The sequence below is a fragment of the Arachis ipaensis genome, chromosome B02, assembly GCF_000816755.2.
Source record: "Arachis ipaensis cultivar K30076 chromosome B02, Araip1.1, whole genome shotgun sequence".
In the NCBI taxonomy this organism is placed as follows: domain Eukaryota; kingdom Viridiplantae; phylum Streptophyta; class Magnoliopsida; order Fabales; family Fabaceae; genus Arachis; species Arachis ipaensis.
In genome coordinates this window covers 57,641,654-57,648,402 of record NC_029786.2, presented here as the reverse complement: position 1 = coordinate 57,648,402, position 6,749 = coordinate 57,641,654, and the positions used below count along the sequence as shown (strand labels likewise).

General features: G+C 36.8%; 1 long non-coding RNA gene across 1 annotated transcript in view; it reads left to right on the top strand.

The window, feature by feature from the left end:
• The window catches only part of LOC110267685, a 16,744-nt gene continuing 13,395 nt past the window's right edge, over positions 3,401–6,749 (top strand). The window contains exon 1 of the long non-coding RNA XR_002355568.1: positions 3,401–3,412. This is a non-coding gene — a long non-coding RNA (uncharacterized LOC110267685). The remainder of the gene's footprint in view (positions 3,413–6,749) is intronic.

The window sequence follows — 6,749 nt, the reverse complement described above, 5'->3', positions numbered from 1 at the left end:
CAGAGAGTGGCATTAAGTTTATTCCTAACCCTAGGTCACACAGAGCCTTCTCAAAGGTCATGGTGCCTATGTTACAGGGAATTAGGAATTTACCAGGATCTTGTTTCTTTTGAGGTAGAGTTTGCTGAACCAAGGTATTTAGTTCCTTGATGAGCAATGGAGGTTCATCCTCCCAAGTCTCATTATCAAATAATTTGGCATTCAGCTTCATGAGTGCTCCTAAATATTGAGCAACTTGCTCTTCAGTAATGTCTTCATCTTCTTCAGAAGATGAATAGTCATCAGAGCTCATGAATGGTAAAAGGAGGTTCAATGGAATCTTTATGGTCTCTAGATGAGCCTCAGATTCCTTTGGCTCCTCAAAGGGAAACTCCTTATTGGTCACTGAGCGTCCCAGGAGGTCTTCCTCACTAGGATTTACGTTCTCCCCCTCCCTTGTAGGTTCGGCCATGATGGTCAAGTCAATGGCCTTGCACTCTCTCTTTGGATTTTCTTCTGTATTGCTTGGGAGAGTACTAGGAGGAGTTTCAGTGACCCTTTTACTTAGCTGGCCCACTTGTGCCTCCAAATTTCTAATGGAGGACCTTGTTTCATTTATGAAACTTAAAGTGGCCTTAGATAGATCAGAGACTATATTTGCTAAGCTAGATGGATTCTGCTCAAAATTCTCGGTCTGTTGCTGAGTGGATGATGGAAAAGGATTTCTATTGCTAAACCTGTTTTGTCCACCATTATTAAAGCCTTGTTGAGGCTTTTGTTGATCCTTCCATGAGAAATTTGGATGATTTCTCTATGAGGGATTACAGGTGTTTCCATAGGGTTTAACCCTGTAATTCACCTCTGCTATTGCAGGGTTCTCAGGATCATAAGCTTCTTCTTCAGAAGATGCCTCTATAGTACTGTTGGATGATTCCTTCAATCCATTCAGACTCTGAGAGATCATATTGACTTGCTGAGTCAATATTTTATTCTGAGCCAATATGGCATTCAGAGTATCAATTTCAAGAACTCCCTTCCTCATAGGCGTCCCATTACTCACAGGATTCCTTTCAGAAGTATACATAAACTGGTTATTTGCAACCATGTTAATGAGTTCTTGAGCTTCTGCCGGCGTTTTCTTTAGGTGAATAGATCTACCTGCAGAATGATTAAGTGACATCTTTGATAGCTCAGACAGACCATCATAGAATATATCCAGGATGGTCCATTCTGAAAGCATGTCAGAAGGACACTTTTTGGTCAGTTCCTTGTATCTCTCCCAAGCTTCATAGAGGGATTCACCTTCTTTCTGCTTGAAGGTTTGAACATCCACTCTAAGCTTACTAAGCTTTTGAGGAGGAAAGAACTTGGCTAAAAAAGCCGTGACCAGCTTATCCTAAGAGTTCAGGCTATCCTTAGGTTGAGAGTCCAACTATATTCTAGCTCTGTCTCTTACAGCAAACGGGAAAAGCATAAGCCTGTAGACCTCGGGATCAACCCCATTGGTCTTAACAGTATCACAGATTTGCAAGAATTCAGTTAAGAACTGAAAAGGATCTTCTGATGGAAGTCCATAAAACTTACAGTTCTGTTGCATCAGAGAAACTAATTGAGGTTTCAGCTTAAAGTTGTTTGCTCCAATGGCAGGGATTGAGATGTTTCTTCCATGTAAATTGGAATTTGGTGCAGTAAAGTCACCAAGCATCTTCCTTGCATTGTTATTATTTTCGGCCATGTCTCCTTCTTTTTCGAAAATTTCTGTCAGATTTTCTCCAGAGAGTTGTGCTTTAGCTTCCCTCAGCTTCCTCTTCAGAGTCCTTTCAGGTTCAGGATCAACTTCAACAAGAATGTTCTTATCCTTGTTCCTGCTCATATGAAAAAGAAGAGAACAGAAAATATGGAATCCTCTATGTCACAGTATAGAGATTCCTTTATGTAAGTAGAAGAAGAAAAGAATGGAAAAAGAAAAAGATAAGAATCCAAACACAAGGAAAAGGATTGGGTTCGAATTTTTTTGAGTGAAAGAGGGGTGTTAGTAGATAAATAAATAAATAGAAGGAGATGAGGGATGGAATTTTCAAAAATAATTGAAAAGAAAAGAAAAATATTTTTGTTTTTAAATTAAAATTATAATTAAAATTTGAAAATAAAAAAATTAAATTAAATTAAAAGTTAAAAAAATTAGTTAATTAAAAAGGAATTTTGAAAAAGAGGAAGGTGATTTTCGAAAATTGAAGAGAGGAAATTAGTTAGGTAGTTTTGAAAAAGATAAGAATCAAACAAAAAGATAAGATTGATTGAAAAAGATTTGAAACTTAATTTTTGAAAAGATAAGAAGTTAGAAAAGAAGTTAGAAAAGATTTTGAAATTGATTTTGAAAAAGATGTGATTGAAATTTATTTTGAAAAAGATTTGAAAAAGAAATTTAAAAAGATTTGATTTTGGAAATTAAAATTGATTACTTGATGAACAAGAAACAAAAAGATATGATTTTAAATTTTAAAGATTGAACCTTTCTTAATAGGCAAGTAACAAACTTAGAAAATTTTTGAATCAATCACATTAATTGTTAGTAAAGATTTTGAAAATATGAAATAGAAATAAGAAAAAGATTTTGAAAATAAATTTTGAAATTTTCAAAAATCATAAAAGAAAAATGAAAAAGATTTGATTTTTGAAAAAGATTTGAAAAAGATAGAATTTTTAAATTGAAAATTTGATTTGACTCATAAGAAACAACTAAATTTTAAAAAGTTTTGAAAAAGTCAACTCAAAATTTCGAAAATTATGAGTAAAATAAGGGAAAGATATTTTTTTGATTTTTTTTTTAATTTTAATGATGAGAGAGAAAAACATCAAAAAGACTCAATGCATGAAAATTTTGGATCAAAACAAATGATGCATGCAAGAACACTATGAATGTCAAGATGAACACCAAGAACACTTTGAAGATCAAGATGAACATCAAGACTTATTTTTTAAAATTTTTAAGAAAAGAAAAACATGCAAGACACCAAACTTAGAAATTTTCAAACTTTAGACACTAACAAATTGAAAATGCATATGAAAAACAAGAAAAGACACAAAACAAGAAAATATGAAGATCAAACAAGGAGACTTACCAAGAACAACTTGAAGATCATGAAGAATGCAATGCATGAATTTTCGAAAAATGCAAGAAAGAGATAAACATGCAATTGACACTAAACTTATGACTTGACACTAAATTCAAACAAGAAACATCAAATTATTTTTGGTTTTATAATTTTACTAAATTTTTTTTGGTATTTTTTAAAAATTAATTGGAAAAAGAAAAATAAGGATTTCAAAATTTTTAATAGGAATTCCAGGAATCTTGCAATGTTAGTCTAAAGCTCCGGTCCAGGAATTAGACATGGCTTACTAGCCTGCCAAGCTTTCAGTGAAAGCTCCGGTCCAAAACACTAGACATGGCCAATGGCCAGCCAAGCTTCAGCAGATATTGCCTACCTCCCATATATACAACAACTATGTGTGTAACTGCCAAATGGGTGAAGATCAACAAGCTCTTGTGATGATAAGTTGAAACCCCGGTCCAAAAGATTAGACATGCCTTACAGCCAGCCAGGATTCAACAAATCATCATGAAACACTAGAATTCATTCTTAAAAATTCTGAAGAAAAATATATTTTTGAAAATATTTATTTTTATTATTATTTTTTTTATAAATAAGAATAATAAAAACAAAAAGCTTAAAATTAAAATAAAATTACCTAATCTGAGCAACAAGATGAACCGTCAGTTGTTCAAACTCGAACAATCCCCGGCAACGGCGCCAAAAACTTGGTGCACGAAATTGCGATCATCAACAATGGCACCAAAGACTTGGTGCTCTCAAACGTGAATCACACTTTGTCACAATTTCGCACAACTAACCTGCAAGTGCACTGGGTCGTCCAAGTAATAAACTTTACGTGAGTAAGGGTCGATCCCACGGAGATTGTCGGCTTGAAGCAAGCTATGGCCACCTTGTAAATCTTAGTCAGGCGGATTTAAATGGTTATGGAGAATTGACAATAAAAATATAATTAAAATATAAACTAGGATAGAGATACTTATGTAATTCCTTGGTGAGAATTTCAGATAAGCGTATAGAGATGCTTTCGTTCCTCCTGAACCTCTGCTTTCCTGCTGTCTTCATCCAATCATTCCTACTCCCTTCAATGGCAAGCTGTATGTAGGGTATCACCGTTGTCAATGGCTACATCCCATCCTCTCTGTGAAAATGGTCCAATGCGCTGTCACTGCATGGCTAATCATCTGTCGGTTCTCGATCATACTGGAATAGGATTTACTATCCTTTTACGTCTGTCACTACGCCCAGCACTCGCGTGTTTGAAGCTCGTCACAGCCATCCCTTCCCAGATCCTACTCGGAATACCACAGACAAGGTTTAGACTTTTCAGATCTCGGGAATGGCCATCCATGGGTTCTAACTTATACCACGAAGACTCTAATATCTCAGACTCGGTCCCCTGTATTAGATATCTAAGAGATACTCATTCTATCTCATCTTCATGTAGAACGGAAGTGATTGTCAGGTACGCGTTCATTGGTAAGAATAGTGATGAGCGTCACATAATCATCACATTCATCATGTTCTTGGGTGCGAATGAATATCTTAGAACAGGAATAAGCTTGAATTGAATAGAAAAACAATAGTACTTTGCATTAATTCATGAGGAACAGCAGAGCTCCACACCTTAATCTATGGTGTGTAGAAACTCTACCGTTGAAAATACATAAGAACAAGGTCTAGGCATGGCCGAGAGGCCAGCCCCCATGATCTAAGAACTAAACGTCCCAAGATGTCTAATACAATAGTAAAAAGTCCTATTTATGCTAAACTAGTTACTATGGTTTACAGAGATAAGTAAATGATACAGAAATCCACTTTCGGGGCCCATTTGGTGTGTGCTTGGGCTGAGCGTTGAAGATTTCACGTGGAGAGGTCTTTCTTGGAGTTGAACGCCAGTTTATAACCTGTTTTTGGCGTTTAACTTTACTTTGCAGCCTATTTCTGGCGTTTAACTCCAGAATGCAACATGAAACTGGCGTTGAACGCCAGTTTGCATCTGCTAAACTCAGGCAAAGTATGACTATTATATATTTCCGGAAAGCCCTGGATGTCTACTTTCCAACGCAATTGAGAGTGCACCATTTGGAGTTCTGTAGCAACAAAAAATCCACTTTGAGTGCAGGGAGGTCAGAATCCAACAGCATCTGCAGTCCTTCTTCAACCTCTGAATTTGCTTTTTGCTCAAGTCCCTCAATTTCAGCCAGAAAATACCTGAAATCACAGAAAAACACACAAACTCATAGTAAAGTCCAGAAATGTGAATTTTATTTAAAAACTAATAAAAATATACTAAAAACTAACTAAATCATACTGAAAACTATGTAAAAACAATGCCAAAAAGTGTATAAATTATCCGCTCATCAACCTTCCAACACCAAACTTAGAGTTTGAATGTGGGGGTTCAACACCAAAATTAGAGTTTGATTGTGGCCTCCCAACACCAAACTTAGAGTTTGACTGTGGGGGCTTTGGTTGACTCTGCAGTGAGAGAAGCTTTTCATGCTTCCTCTCCATGGTTACAGAAGGAGATCCTTGAGTTTTAAACAAAAGGTTGTCCTCATTCAGTTGAAGGACCAACTCTCCTCTGTCCACATCAACCACAGCTTTTGCTGTGGCTAGGAAAGGTCTTCCAAGGATGATGGATTCATCCTCATCCTTCCCAGTGTCTAGAATTATGAAATCAGCAGGGATGTAAAGGCCTTCAACCTTTACTAGCACGTCCTCTACTAGTCCATAAGCCTGTTTTCTTGAGTTGTCTGCCATCTCTAATGAGATTCTGGCAACTTGCACCTCAAATATCCCAAGTTTCTCCATTACAGAGAGTGGCATTAAGTTTATTCCTAACCCCAGGTCACACAGAGCCTTCTCAAAGGTCATGGTGCCTATGTTACAGGGTATTAAGAATTTACCAGGATCCTGTTTCTTTTGAGGTAGAGTTTGCTGATCCAAGGCATTTAGTTCCTTGACGAGCAATGGAGGTTCATCCTCCCAAGTCTCATTGCCAAATAATTTGGCATTCAGCTTCATGATTGCTCCTAAATATTGAGCAACTTGCTCTTCAGCAATGTCTTCATCTTCTTCAGAAGATGAATAGTCATCAGAGCTCATAAATGGTAAAAGGAGGTTCAATGGAATCTCTATGATCTCTAGATGAGCCTCAGATTCCTTTGGTTCCTCAAAGGGAAACTCTTTATAGGTCAATGGACGTCCCAGGAGGTCTTCTTCACTAGGATTCACGTCCTTCTCCTCCTCTTTGGGTTCGGCCACACCAAGTAAGGTTATGGCCTTGCACTCTCTTTTTGGATTCTCTTCTGTATTGCTTGGGAGAGTACTAGGAGGTAAGATCATAAGCTTCTTCTTCAGAAGAGGCCTCTTTAGTACTGTTGGATGATTCTTTCAATCCATTCAGACTCTGAGAGATCATATTGACTTGCTGAGTCAATATTTTATTCTGAGCCAATATGGCATTCAGAGTATCAACTTCAAGAACTCCCTTCCTTTGTGGCGTCCCATTATTCACAGGATTCCTTTCAGAAGTGTACATGAACTGGTTATTTGCAACCATGTCAATGAGTTCTTGAGCTTCTACAGGCATTTTCTTTAGGTGAATGGATCCACCTGCAGAAGTATCCAATGACATCTTTGATAACT